Genomic DNA, 14,667 nt, shown 5'->3' with positions numbered 1-14,667 from the left:
ATTTAATCATTTTTAAGTGTACAATTCAGTAGCATTAAGAATATTCACATTGTTGTGTAACTATCACTACTATCCATCTTTAGACTCTTTCATCTTTCAAAATTGAAACTCTGTACTCATTAAACAATGACTCCCCATTACCCCCTGCCTCCAGTTCCTGGTGACTATGATTCTACTTTCTTTTTTTTTTTTAAGATTTTATTTATTTATTTGACAGAGAGAGACACAGCAAGAGAGGGAACACAAGCAGGGGGAGTGGGAGAGGGAGAAACAGGCTCCCCGCAGAGCAGGGAGCCCGATGCGGGGCTCGATCCCAGGACCCTGGGACCATGACCTGAGCCGAAGGCAGACGCTTAACAACTGAGCCACCCAGGCACCCCTATGATTCTACTTTCTATCTCTATGAATATGGCTGCCATAAATATCTTATATAAGTGGAATTGTGTAATATTTGTCCTTTTGTGTCTGGCTTATTTCACTTAGCATAAAGTTTTCAAAGTTCACCCATGTAACATATATCAGAAATTCATTTTATTTTAAGTTTGAATAGTATTTCATTATATGTATATATCACATTTTGATTATCAGTGCATTCATTGATGGATATTTGTATTATTTCCACTCTTTGGCTTTTGTGAATAATGCTGCTATGAATATAGGTGTAAAATACCCGCTTAAGTCCCTACTTTCAATTACTTTGGGTATATATCTGAAGTGGAATTTGTGGATCATACTGTAATTCTATTTTTTTTTTTTGAGAAAACAACATACTGTCTTCCACAGTGGCTGCACAATTGCACATTCCTACCACTAATGCACTAGTGTTTCAATTTCTATGCATCCATGCTAAAACATTTTTAATCATAGCAATCCTAAAAGGTGTTAAGCGATATCTCATTACAGAATTGATTTCATTTCTTAATGATAACTCACATTGAAAATATTTTAAGGTACTTATTGAATATTTGCATGTCTTCTTTGGAGAAATGTCTATTTAAGTCCTTTGCTCATTTTTCAGTTGAGTTGTGTGAGGTTTTTTTGTTGTTGTTGCTGTTGTTGTTGTTATTGAGTTGTGAGAGATCTTTATATATTCTATAAATCAATTCTTTATCAGATAGATGATTTACAAACAATTTTTCCTATTCTGTGAGTTGTTTAACTGTTGTGATAGTGTCCTCTGATGCAAAAAAGTTTTACATTTTGATGAAGTCCATTTTATTTATTTTCTTTTTGATGAATGTTCTTTTGGTGTCCTATCTAAGAAATCCTCACCAAACTTAATGTCATGAAGATGTTCCTCTTCTCTTCTTATATATTTTATAATTTTGTATATTTTACACTTTTAGCTCATATATTTAGGTCATTTAAGTTAATTTTTGTATGGTGCAAGATAAAGATACAACTTCATTGTTTTATGTATAGATATCTAGTTTCCTCAGCACTATTGATGAAAAGACTGTCCTTTCCACATTCAATAAACTTAGCACTCTTGCCAAACATCATTTGAGAATACATACAAGAGTTGATTTCTGGGCTTTCTATTCTATCTCATTTGTCTTTCTATATATTTTGTGCCAGTGCCACTATCTTTTGATTACCATAGCTATGTAGTAAGTTTCACAGAAGTGTGAATTCTCCAACTTTGTTCTTCTTTTTCAGGTTACCTTTGGCTATTTCAGATCTCTTGATATTACAAATCAATTTTAAGATAGGCTTTTACATTTCTGCAAAAATGTCTTTGGGATTTGGTAATAATTGTACTAAATCTCTAGATCACATTGGATAGCATTGTCATCTTACCAATATTAGGTCTTCCAATCCATAAACATGGATGTCTTTCTGTATACTTATGTCTTGTTGAATTTCTTTCAGCAATGTTTGTGGTTTTCAGTGTATAACTCTTTCACCTTCCTGGTTTTATTTATTCATAAGTATTTTATTTTTGATGTTATTGTAAGTAAAATTATTTTATTAACTTCCTTTTCAGATTGTTCATTGTTAGTGTATGGAAACACAATTGATTTTTGTAAGTTGGTTTGGTTCTCTGCAACTTTGCTGAATTTGTTTATTAGTTCTAATAAACTAATAATAAAATAAATGATCAGTGACTTTGTGGAGTACTTGGGGTTTTCTACATTAAAAATTATGTCATCTGTGAAGAGATAATTTTGCTTCTTCCTTTCCAATTACAATATATTTTATTTCTTTCTCTTGCCTAATAGCTCTGGTTAGGATTCCAGTACTATGATAAATAGAGCTGGAATAATGGACATCTTATATGGTTCCTGGTCTTTAAGAAAAAGCTTTCAGTTTTTGATTTATTATGATGTTAGCTGTGGGCTTTCTATATACAACTTTTATTATGTTGTGATAACTTCCCTTTATTCCTAGTTTTTTGAGTGTCTTTATCATGAAAGGATGTTGAATATTGTAAAATGGTTTTCCTGCATCAATTGAGATAATCACATGATTTTTGCCCTTCATTCCATTAGTGTGTAATATTACTCTCAGTGATTTTCATATGTGTGCCATCCATGCATTCCAGGAATAAATTTCATTTGACCATGGTGTATAGTCCTTTTAATGTGCTGCTGAATTGCTTTGCTAGTATTTTATTGATGACTTTTGCATTAATGTTCATCAAAGATATTGATCTGTAGTTTCTTCTAATATATTTATCTGGATTTGTTATCAAGTTAATACTAGTTTCATAAAATGAGTAAGAAATTGTTCCCTCCACTTCAAATTTTTGAAAGAATGTGAGGGCTGGCATTAATTCTTCTTTAAGTGTTTGGTAGAATTATCCAGTGAAGCCGTTTGGTCCTGAGCTTTTCTTTCCTAGCAGGTTTTTTATCATTGATTCAATTTACAAATTACAGATCTGTCTGTGTGTTTTATTTATTCATAATTTAATCTTGGTAATAGTCTGAGTTGGTTCAGTCTGCTATAACAGTATTATAGACTAGTAGCTTCTAAGTAACAGAAATGTGTTTATCACAGTTCTGAAGGTTGGAAGTCCAAGGTCAGTGTACCAGTATAGTCAGGTTCTAGGGAAGACTCTTTTCTGAGTTGCCAACTGCATATTTCTCAACACACCCTCAGATGGCAGAAAAAGAACTCTGTGAGTTCTCCTTTATAAAGTCACTAATTCCAGGGGCGTCTGGGTGGCTTAGTCAGTTAAGCAGCTGCCTTTGGCTCAGGTCATGAACCCGGGGTCCTGGGCTCAAGCCCAGTGTCAGGATCCCTGCTAAGCAGTGTCTGCTTCTCCCTCCCCCTCTGCTCCCCCCCCCCCAGCTTGTGCTCTATCTCTCTCAAATAAATAAATAAAATATTAAAAAAAAATAAAGTCACTAATTCCATTCATGAAGGTCCACCCTCATGACCTAATCACCTCCTGATTACCTCATCTCCTAATACCATCACACTGGGGGTTAGGATTTCAACGTATGAATTTGTGGAAAAACATTTAGTTAATAGCATTCCGCCCATGACCTTCAAAAATTCACAGTCTCTGTGCATGTAAAATACATTAATTCTATTCTGACAGCTCCAAAATCTTAACTCATTCCAGCATAAACTCCCAAGTCTATGTCCAAAGTCTCACCTAAATATCATCAAAGTCAGATACAGTAAGAGAGTAATTCATCCTGAGAAAAAATGCTCTCCAACTGTGTGCCTGTGAAATCAGGTAAGTTATGTGCCTCCAAAATACGATGATGGGACAAGCATAGTTTAGACATTCCCATTACAAAATAAAAGAAATATAGGGAATAAAGGAGTGACAGGTGACAAATCCCAAACCTAACAGGGAAAATTTCATTAGAATTAAGGACTCAAGAATAATCTTCTTTGGCTTGATGCTCTACCATCTGGACCCTGTGGGGTGGCAAAACATCACCCCCACTGCTCAGTGAAGCAGTCCCACAATGGCTGTCTGCATGGGCCTGCCCCTACCATGGTTGTCTGCTGGGGTTCCACAGATCACCTGGATTGGGGTCATGCTCCTGTTTTTTTCTGCCAAGTGACCTCACCCCTCACAGGCTCACTGGCCACAGACCGCCCTGCGATTGTCTGTGAGGGCCTCACCACTGAGACACTGGGATGGGGGCATGCTGAGCCATCTGACCCAGAGAGACAGCCCATACCCCTTGAAATTGGTCTGCTCCAAGGGCTTTTGCACCCTAGGCTTTTTGTGGAAGTGGCAGCCCTGATGACTTCTGAGTTGCTTTATGGGGTCATTTCTCCATTGCCTTAAACCACAGTGCCTGGTTTCTCTTGAGATGCCTGATCCATACTAATCTCCTTATCAAATTATTCTTTAGCCAAACCCTTATTGCTCTAAAGTTTTGCAATATGGGTAGGCTGAGAATTTTCCAAATATTTAACATCTCCTTACTTTTTGCTTAACATGTCTTTCTTTAGGTCATTTTTGTCTTCTTGCTTTGGAGTTTAAAGAGTCAGGAGGTGCCAAGCTACCCCATTATACATTCCATATAAGTTGCTTAATTTATCATGCCATTCTGGTTATATTTATTTTATTTCTTTATTTTTATTTGAGCATACTGACACAAATGTGCTAAATTTGTGACACAGTGTGACACACAGTGCCAAATTCATTTCAGGTGTACAATATACTGATTAAACTTCTCTATATGTTATTCTATGTTAACCACAAATGTAGCTACCATCTCCCACTGTACAATATGGTCAATAGTATTGACCATATTCCATATGCTATACCTTTTTTAAATTTTATTAAAAAAATAATTCTAGTATAGTTAACATGCAGTGTTATAGTAGTTTCAGGTTTACAATATACTAATTTAGCAATACTATATATTACTCAGTGCTTATCAAGATAAGTGTACTCTTAATCTCCTTCACCTATTTCACCCATTCCCCCAAACACCTCAGTTTATTCTCTATAATTAAGAGTCTGTTTTCTGGTTTGACTCTTTTTTTTAATCTTTTTTATTTGTCTTGTTTCTTAAATTTCACATATGAGTGAAACTATATGATATTTGTCTTTCTCTCACAGACTTATTTTCCTTACCATTATACTCTTCAGCTCCATCCATGCTGTTTGTTTCAAATGGCAAGATTTCATTCTTTTTATGGCTGAATAATATTCCATTATATATACCATATTGTCCTTATCCATTCATCTATTGATGGGCTGCTTCTATAATTTGGGCATTGTAAATAAACTTGCAACAAACATATGGCTGCATGTATCCCTTTGAATGAGTGTTTTTGTATTTTGGGGGTAAAAACCCAGCAATGTGATTACTGGATCATAGGGTACTTCTATTTTTAACTTTATGAGGAAACTCCATATTGTTTTCCACAGCGCTGCAACAGTTTGCATTACCACCAACAGTGCAAGAGCGTTCCTTTTTCTCCACATCCTCGTCAACAAAGGTTATTCTTTGTGTTTTTTATTTTAGCCATTCTTACAGATGTGAGGTAATATCTCATTGTGGTTTTGATTTGCATTTCCCTGATGATGAATAATTTTGAGCATCTTTACATGTGTCTGTTGGCCATCTGGAACTCTTCTTTTGAGAAATGTCTCTTCATGCCTTCTGCCCATTTTGTTATTGGATTATTTTCTTTTTTGGTGTTGGGCTGTATAAGTTCATTATATCTTTCAGATATAAACCCTTCATTGGATATGTCATTTGAAAATATCTTCTCCCACTCAGTAGGTTGCCTTTTAGTTTTGTTGATTGTTTCCTTTTCTGGTCAGAAGCTTTATATTTTGATGTAGTCCCAATAGTTTATTTTTTGCTTTTGTTTCCCTTGCTTCAGGAGACCTAGCTAAAAAGAGTTGCTAAGGCTGTTGTCACAGAAGTTACTGCCTGTGCTCTCACATTCAAGTCTTTAATCCATTTTTAATTCATTTTTGTGCATGGTGTAAGAAAGTGGTCCAGTTTCATTCTTTTGCATGTTGCTGTCCAGTTTTCCCAATACCATTTGTTGAAAAGACTGTCTTTTTTTCCACTGGACATTCTTTCCTGCTTTGTCAAAGATTAACTGACCATATAATTGTGGGTTTATTTCTGGGCTTTCTATTCTGTTCCACTGATATATATGTCTACTTTTGTGCTAGTATCATACTGTTTTGATTATTACAGCTTTGTAATATAACTTGAAGTCTAGAATTGTGAATTCTGATGCCTCCAGGTTTGCTTTTCTTTTTAAAGGTTGTTTCATCTATTGGAGGTCTTTTGGGGGTTCCATACTAATTTTAGGACAGTTTATTCCAGTTCTTTGAAAAATGCTGTTGGTATTTTGATAAGGACTGTCTTAAAGGTGTAGATTGCTTTGTGTAGTATAGACATTTTAATAATATTTGTTCTTCCAATCCATGAGCATGGCATGTCTTTCCATTTCTTTGTGTCATCTTCAATTTCTTTCATCAGTGTTTTATAGTTTTCAGAGTACAGTTCTTTCATCTTTTTGGTTAGGTTTATTCCTAGGTATCTTATTCTTTTTGGTGCAGTTGTAAATGGGATTGCGTTCTTATTTTCTCTTTCTGCTACTTCATTACTGGCGTGAAAAATGAAAAATATTTCTTGGGCACCTTGGTGGCTCAGTCATTAAGCGTCTGCCTTCAGTTCAGGTCATGATTCTAGGGTCCTGGGATCGAGCCCTGCATTGGGCTCCCTGCTCAGCGGGAAGCCTTCTTCTCCCTCTCCCACTCTCCCTGCTTGTGTTCCTGCTTTTGCTATCTCTCTCTCTGCCAAATAAATAAATCAAATCTTTTAAAAAATGCAAAAAAATTCTGCACATTAACTTTGTATCCTGTGACTTTACTGAATTCATTTATCAATTCTGGCATTTTTTAGTGTAGTCTTTAGCGCTTTCTGTATAGAATATCAACTCACCTGCAAAAAAGGAAAAGTTTTACTTGTTCCTTACCAATTTGGATAAACTTTATTCATTTTTCTTTTCTGACTGCTGTGGCTAGGTCTTCCAGTACTATGTTGAATGAAAGTGGTGAGAGGGGCCATGCCTGTCTTGTCCCTGACAGGAAAAGCTCTCATTTTTTTCCCCATTGAGTATGATGTTAACAGTGTGTTTTTCATATATGGCCTTTATTGTTTTGAAGTATGTTCCCTCTAAGCCTACTTTGTTGAGGGTTTCTTTGCTGAGTGGATGTTGTTCTTTGTCAACTGCATTTTCTGCATCTATTGTAGTGATCATATGGTTTTTATCCTTTCTCTGAGTGATATGATGTATCACATTGTTTGATTTGTGAATATTGAACCATGCATGCATTCTGGGAAAATATCCTACATGATCATGGTGAATGATTTTTTAAATTTATTGTTGGATTTGGTTTGTTAACATTTTGTTGAGGAATTTTACATGTATGTTTATCAGAGATATTGGCCTGTAGTTCTCTTTTTTTTTTGTAATGTCTTTATTTGGATTTTATATCAGGCTTATGCCAGCCTTATAGAATAAATTAGTAAACTTTCCTACTTTTTCTCTTTTTTGGAATAGCTTGAGAAAAACTGGTATTAAATTTTCTATAAATGTTTGATATAATTCTCCTGTGAAGCAGTCTGGTTCTGGACATTTGTGTGTTGGGAGTTTGCTTATTACTGATTCAATTTCATTGCTGGTAATCTGTCTGTTCAAATTTTCTATTCCTTTTTTTTAAAGATTTTATTTATTTATTTGACAGAGAGAGACACAGCGAGAGAGGGAACACAAGCAGGGAGAGTGGGAGAGGGAGAAGCAGGCTTCCCGCAGAGCAGGGAGCCTGATGTGGGGCTCGATCCCAGGACCCTGGGATCATGACCTGAGCCAAAGGCAGATGCTTAACGACTGAGCCACCCAGGCGCCCTCTATTCCTTTTTGATTCAGTTTTGGGAGGTTATATGTTTCCAGGAATTTATCCATTTCTCTTAGGTTGTCTAATTTGATGACATATAATTTTTCATAACATTATCTTACAATTGCTTGTATTTATGTGATGCTGGTTGTTATTTCTCCTCTTTAATTTCTGATTTTCTTTGAGTCCTCTCTCTCTCTCACTTTGTGTATGTTTGTGTGTTAGGGTAAATCTGGCTAAAGGTTTATCAATTTTGATGACCTTTGCAAAGAACTGTCTCCTTGTTTCATTGATCTGGTCTACTGTATTTTTTAGTTTCTATTTCATTTATTTCTTCTCTAGTCTTTATTATTCCCTTCCTTCTGGTTTGGGGTTTTGTTTGTTATTCTTTTTCTAGGTCTTTTAAGTATAAGATTAGGATATTTGAGATTTTTCTTGGTTCTTGAAGTAGGCCTGAATTGTTATAAACTTCCCTCTTAGAACAACTTTTCCTGCATCCCACAGGTTTTTGACCATTGTGTGTGTGTGTGTGTGTGTGTGTGTTTTGTTTTGTTTTGTTTTTCATTTGTCTTCATGTGTTTTTTGATTTCCTCTTTGGTTTTTTGGTTGACCCATTTTTTATTTAGCAGCACATTATTTAACCTCTATGTATTTGTGATCTTTCCAGATTTTTATTATCATTGGTTTATAGTTTCATAGCATGATGGTCAGAAAAGATGCAAGGTATCACTTAGTTATTTGTGAATTTGCTGAGGCTTGTTTTGTGGCCTAATATGTGATCTATTCTGGAGAATGTTCCATATGAAGTTGAAAAGAATGTGTATTCTGCTGTTTTAGGATGGAATATTCTGAATATATCTGTTCAATCCATCTGATCCAATGTGTCATTCAAGCCAATTTTTCCAAGTTAATTTTCTGTTTGGATGTTCTGTCCATTGATGTAAGTGGGGTGTCACAGTCCCATACTATTATTGTATTATTATTAATTATTTCCTTTATGTTTGTTATTAACTGCTGTCATGTAGTTAGGTTCTTCCATGTTGGGTACATAAATATTTGCAATTTTTCTATCTTCTTGTTGAATTGTCCCCTTTATTATTATGTAGTGTCCTTGTTTGCCTCTTTTTACAGTCTTGGTTGTAAAGTCTATTTTATCCTTATTGTATTGCTACCTTGGTTTTCTTTTCACACCCATTTGCATGATAAAATTTTCTCCATCCTCTCACTTTCAATCTACAGGTGTCTTTAGGTCTGAAATGAGTCTCTTATAGACAGCACATAGATGGGTCATGCTTTCTTATCCATTCTCTCTTCCTATGTCTTTTTATTGGAACGTTTAGTCCACTTACAATCAAAGTAATTATTGGTTTGGATATATTTATTGCCATTTTGTTAATTCTTTTATGGTTGTCTTTGAAGTTCTTCTCTGTTCCTTTCTTTTTTGGTCCCTTCTCTTAGTATTATTTGGCTATTTTTAGTGACATACTTGGATTTCTTTCCTTTATTCTTTGCATATACATTGTTGGTTTTTGATTTGTGATTACCATTGTGTTTGTATATAACATTTTCTGCATAGAGCAGTCTATATTAAGTTGATGGCCATTTATGTTTGAACCTATTCTTTACTCTTTTCCGCCCATGTTTTGGGTATATGGCATACTTTACATTATTATTTTGTGATTTCTTTGACTGGTTTTTAACAGATATACTTATTTTTACTGTTTTTCTCCTTCCTACTCTCCTTATTCTTTCTTAATGTCTTTCCTGTGCACTTAAAGAGTCCCTTTTAACATTTGTTGTAGGGCTATTATAGTGATCATTAATTCCTTTAGTTTTTTTTTTTTTAATTTTTGTCTGGAAAACTGTTTTTCTATCATTTTATTATGCATGATAGCCTTGCTGTATAGAATATTTTTTACTGTAGATCTTTTCTTTTCAGCACTTTGAATATATCATGCCACTCTCTTCTGCCCTGCAAAGCTTCTGCTGAAAAAATCCTCTGATAACCTAATGGGGTTTACTTTGTATATGATTGCTTTCTATTCTCTTGTGGTTTTTGAAATTCTCTCTATTACTACTTTTGGCCATTTTAATTATTATGTGTCTTAGTGCGGACCTCTTTGGATGGATTTCAGTGTGGGGGGGGTCTCTCTGCCTCCAAATATGGACATCTGTTTCTTTTCTCATATTCAGGAAGTTTTCACATATTATTTCTTCAAATAAGTTTTCTCACCCTTTTTCTCTCTTCTTCTGTAATCCCCATAATGTAAATAGTATTATGCTTGATGTTGTTACTGTGTTACCTATGTCTATTCTCATTTTGCACACACACACACATATATATATATTTCTCTCACTTGCTCAGCTTCATTACTTTCCTTTATTGTGTCCTCTAGGTCATTGATTTGTTTTTGTTTTTGTTTTTTTCTGCTTCCTCTAGTCTACAATTATTCCATCTAGTGTATTTTTAATTTCATTAATTTTGTTCTAAATTTCTAATTGGTTATTTTTTATCTTTTTGTTAAAGGTCTCACTGATGTCCTTCCTCCACTCTTTTCTCAATTCCAGTAAGTATCTTTTTTTGATAATTACATTAAATTCTCTGTCAGGCATGTTAATTATCTCTGTTTCATTTAGGTTTCTTGCTGTGATTTTGTCCTGTTCTTCCATTTGGGGCATATTCTTTTATCTCCTTATTTTCTCTAACTCTCTGTGTCTATTTCTGTGTGTTGAGAAAGTCAGGTACGTCTCTTGCTCTTGAAAGTAATGACCTTATGAAGAATAGATTCTGTAATGCCCTGTAGTGCAGTATCCTCTCTTTACCAAAACATGGCTCTCCAGGGGTATCTCCTATGTATGCTACATGCATCCTGCTCTTGTGGCTGAACCACTTTATTTTTTCAGTCCAATCTAGAGTCATTTTGGGCTTAAGTTGAACAAGGCCAGGTATTTTCCACAGATGCATTAGCACCAAACTGCAGGGTACTCTCTCTGTGTTGTTCCCTGAGTAGCTTTTGTTGGTGGGTGGGGCATGTAGTCAGACCAGTTGTCCATCCTCAGTCCACTGCTGTGGCAGCATTCTGAATTGTGTGTGTCATTATGTTACCCTTTCCCTGGGGCAGGAATCACTTTGGAGTGGTGTTTGCCCCTCTTGGGGCTACTTCTTCACTACTAGGCTTGTGACCCTGGTTTGAATGGGCTCAGTCCAAGAGTGAATTAGAGGGAGCAGATTTACAACATGCAAGGGGGGCAGTGCACTGGTATGGTGGTGTTAGCAAGTTTTGCATGCCTACCATACTCTGTGGGAGGGAAGAGGGTCACTTCAGCTCTGGGACTGAGGCAGACCTGGCTAGAGGAGGTAGGTGTGCCAAAGCATGAGGAGTGGTGCACAGCAATGGCATTAGAAAGTTAAGCAGTGAGCGTTGGTGCCTGTCTGGTTCCATAGGTGGCTGTGTGTTTATGCTGGGGGGCAGGGGAGGGAAATGGTACCTGCCAGCTCCTTTTTTCCTGGAGAAGTCTCCCAATGATGTCTTAGCCTCCAGGACAGGTTCTGAGATGAGTAAACTACTCTCCTTCCCATATGCTCCAGGAGTTTTTCAAACTACTATGTCTATGCTGTATCTCCATGGGCTATTGTTGTGCTCTTTAAAGGAGGAGATTCAGTTTCCTCTCACTTTCTCAGTTCTCCCAGAGTGGAGTCTACTGATTTTTAAAATTCCAGTTTTTAAAACATACTTGTTGTAAAAACTCATGAAATTCAACCTATTTCCAAAGTCAAATGTTAGGGTGATCTGTCTTCCCCTCATGGGCTCCCTGGTGTGAGGAATTCTTTTTCCCTCCTTTCCAAACCCATGGCCTCCCTCCCTTCTGTGGACACCTCTGTAGGACCATTTCGTGTCTGACTGTGTCTCTGACCTTCCTACTCTCTTCAATGTGGCCTCTTCTCTACATTTAGTTGTGGAGTTTGTTCTGCCAGTCGTTGGGTCATTTTGTAGGTTATTCACACAAATATGAGTGTTATATAGTTGTATCTGTGGGACAAGGTGACTTTGGGGTCCTTTTACTCCACCATCTTCCCTGGAAGACTCTCACTCTGCTATGTTTTTATTTTTATCACTTACTTATTTCATAACTGGAACACTGTATCTTCTACCTTCTTTACCCATACCCCCCATCTTTCCCTCTGGCAAACATCAGTTTGTTCTCTATATTTATGTTTGATTCTGCTGTTTGTTTTTTCATTTGTTTGTTTTTGTTTTTTTAGATTTTGCACATGAGCAAAATCATGTTATGTGTCTTTCTTAAGCTGAGTAATTTTGCTTAACATTATACTTTCTAGGTCCATTCATGTTGTTACAAAAGCTAAGATCTCATATTTTTATGGTTGCATAACATTCTCTTGTATGTACATACCACATCTTCCTTATCTATTCATCTATTGATGGACACATAGGTTACTTCCATATTTGGCTATTATAAATAATACTGCAATAAACAAAGAGGTGCACATATCTTTTTGAATTAGTTCGTGTTTTTATTTTCTGAGTGTAAAAACCCAGTAGTGGAATTATTGGGTCATGTGGCATTTCTATTTTAATTTTTTTTGAGGAAACTGCATACTGTTTTCCACAGTGGCTGTACAAGTTTACATTCCCACCAAGAGTGCATGAGGGCCCCTTCTCTCCAAATCCTCTCCAGCACTTGTTATTTCTTGTGTTTTGATTCCAGCCATTATGTCTGGTATAAGGTGATATTTCATCATGATTTTGATTTGCATTTCCCTGATGATGAGTGATGTTGAGCATCTTATGTATTTGTTAGCCATTTACATGGTTTTTTTTGAAATAATGTCTATACATGTCCCCTGCCAATGTTATTTATTTATTTATTTATTTATTTGACAGAGAAAGAGATTCTGATAAATATTTATAAATGTCATCTGAAAATAGTGACAATTTAACTTCTTACTCACAAATATGGGTACTACTTATACCTTTTACTTGTCTGATTGTTATAACTAGCAATTCCAGTACTAAGCTGAATAACTGTTGAGAGTGGACATCCTTGTTTTGTTCCTGATTCAGAGGAAGAGTTTTAATTTCTTCATCTTTTAGTATGATGTTAACTATGGGTTTTTCATAGGTGGTCTTTTTTATGTTGAGTTATGTTCCCTCTAAACCCACTTTGTTGAGAGTTTTTATTATGAATTTTGTAAAATACATTCTCTGTAACTATTGAAATAATTCTATGATTTTTATCCTTCATTTTTGTTGATGTGGTGTATCACATTGATTGATTTTGGAATGTTGAACCATCCTTACATTCCCAGAATAAATCCCACTTGATCAAGGTGAATGATTTATTAATGTATTGGTGAATGTGGTTTGCTAATATTTTCCTGATGATTTTTGCATGTGTGTTCATCAGGGATATTGGCCTATATAGTTTTCTCTTTTTTTGATGTCTTTGGTTTTGGTATCAAGGTAATGCTGCCTTCATAGATTGCATTTGGAAGCTTTTCTTCCTCTCCGTTTTTGAAATATCTTGAGGAGAATAGATATTAACTTTCCTTTAAATGTTTTGTAGAATTCTCCCATGAAGCCACTGGTCCTGGACTTAAATTGTCTGGTAGTGTTTTGACTATTGAATTTCTTGGCTAATAATTGGTCTGTTTAGATTTCTATGTCTCCCTGATTCAGTTTTGGAAGATTATATGTTTATAGGATCTTATCCCTTTCTTCTGTCCATTTCTTCTATCAATGCTTCAATTTGTTGGCATAAATTATTTTTTAAATGTTTTATTTATTTATTCATGAGAGTCAGAGAGAGAGAGAGAGAGGCAGAGGCAGAGGGAGAAGCAGGCTCCCCACCTAGCAGGGAGCCCGATGCGGGACTTGATCCAGGACCCTGGGATCATGACCTGAGCCGAAGGCAGACACTTAACCATCTGAGCCACCCAGGCGCCCCGGCATAAATTATTTTTTTATATTCTTTTAAAAATCCTTGTTTTTCTGTGGTGTTGGTTGTTACTTCTCATCTATCATTAATTTAATTTATTTATTTGTTTTTTTATCTTTATTTTTTCCTTAATGAGTCTGGGTAAGAATTTGTCAATTTTGTTTATCTTTAAAAAAAAAACTGTTTGGGGTTTTATTGGTTTTTTTTCTTTTTTTAAAAGTCTGTATGCCATTTATTTCTGCTCTGTCTCTTATTATTTTTCTCCTTCTACTCACCTTGGATTTTGTTTTGTTTTTTTTTCTAGGTCTTTCGTGTAATATCTGATTACTTATTTGAGTTTTTTCTTGTTTCCTGAGGTAGGTCTGCATTGATATATAGTTCCATCTTAGAACTGCTTTTGCTGTATCCCCCAAATTTTGAACCATTATGTTTTTATTTTCATTTATCTCCAAGTATTTTTGGATTCTTCTGTAATTGCTTTGTTGACCCATTTTTTGCTTAGTATTTGCAGTTTAGCCTCTACATGTTTGTGTTACTTCTAGTTTTTCTCTTGTGATTGATTTGTAGTTTCACAGAATTGTATTTTAAAAAGATGCATGGTATGATTTCAAATTTCTTAAATTTATTGACTTGTTTTATTTATTTTGTAAATTTAAATTCCAGTTAGTTAACATATAGTTTAATATTAGTATCAGGTGTAAAATTTATGATTCAACACTTACATACACTTGGTGCTCATCACAAGTGCATTCCTTAATCCCCATCACTTATTTAACCCATCTCTCCACCAAGCTCCCCTCTGGTAACCATCAGTTTGTTCTGCACAGTTAAGAGTCTGTTTCTTGGTTTCTTCCACAATTTAT

The 14,667-nt window shown here is 35.4% G+C and overlaps 1 long non-coding RNA gene across 1 annotated transcript in view; it reads left to right on the top strand.

Annotated features, from left to right (window-relative positions):
- Nucleotides 1-14,224, top strand: part of LOC135362021 (uncharacterized) — a 29,644-nt gene extending 15,420 nt beyond the window's left edge. Inside the window, exons 2-3 of the long non-coding RNA XR_010406314.1 lie at nucleotides 10,374-10,413; nucleotides 14,109-14,224. This is a non-coding gene — a long non-coding RNA (uncharacterized LOC135362021). The remainder of the gene's footprint in view (nucleotides 1-10,373; nucleotides 10,414-14,108) is intronic.
- The last annotated feature ends 443 nt before the right edge of the window (nucleotides 14,225-14,667 follow it).

Source organism: Mirounga angustirostris, unplaced genomic scaffold (genome assembly GCF_029215605.1).
Source record: "Mirounga angustirostris isolate CCGP_5_RB_7025 unplaced genomic scaffold, mMirAng1.0.hap1 SCAF_11, whole genome shotgun sequence".
Classification (NCBI taxonomy): Eukaryota; Metazoa; Chordata; class Mammalia; order Carnivora; family Phocidae; genus Mirounga; species Mirounga angustirostris.
The sequence above is the reverse complement of the archived record's forward strand: the minus strand, read 5'-3'. Positions and strand labels throughout refer to the sequence as shown.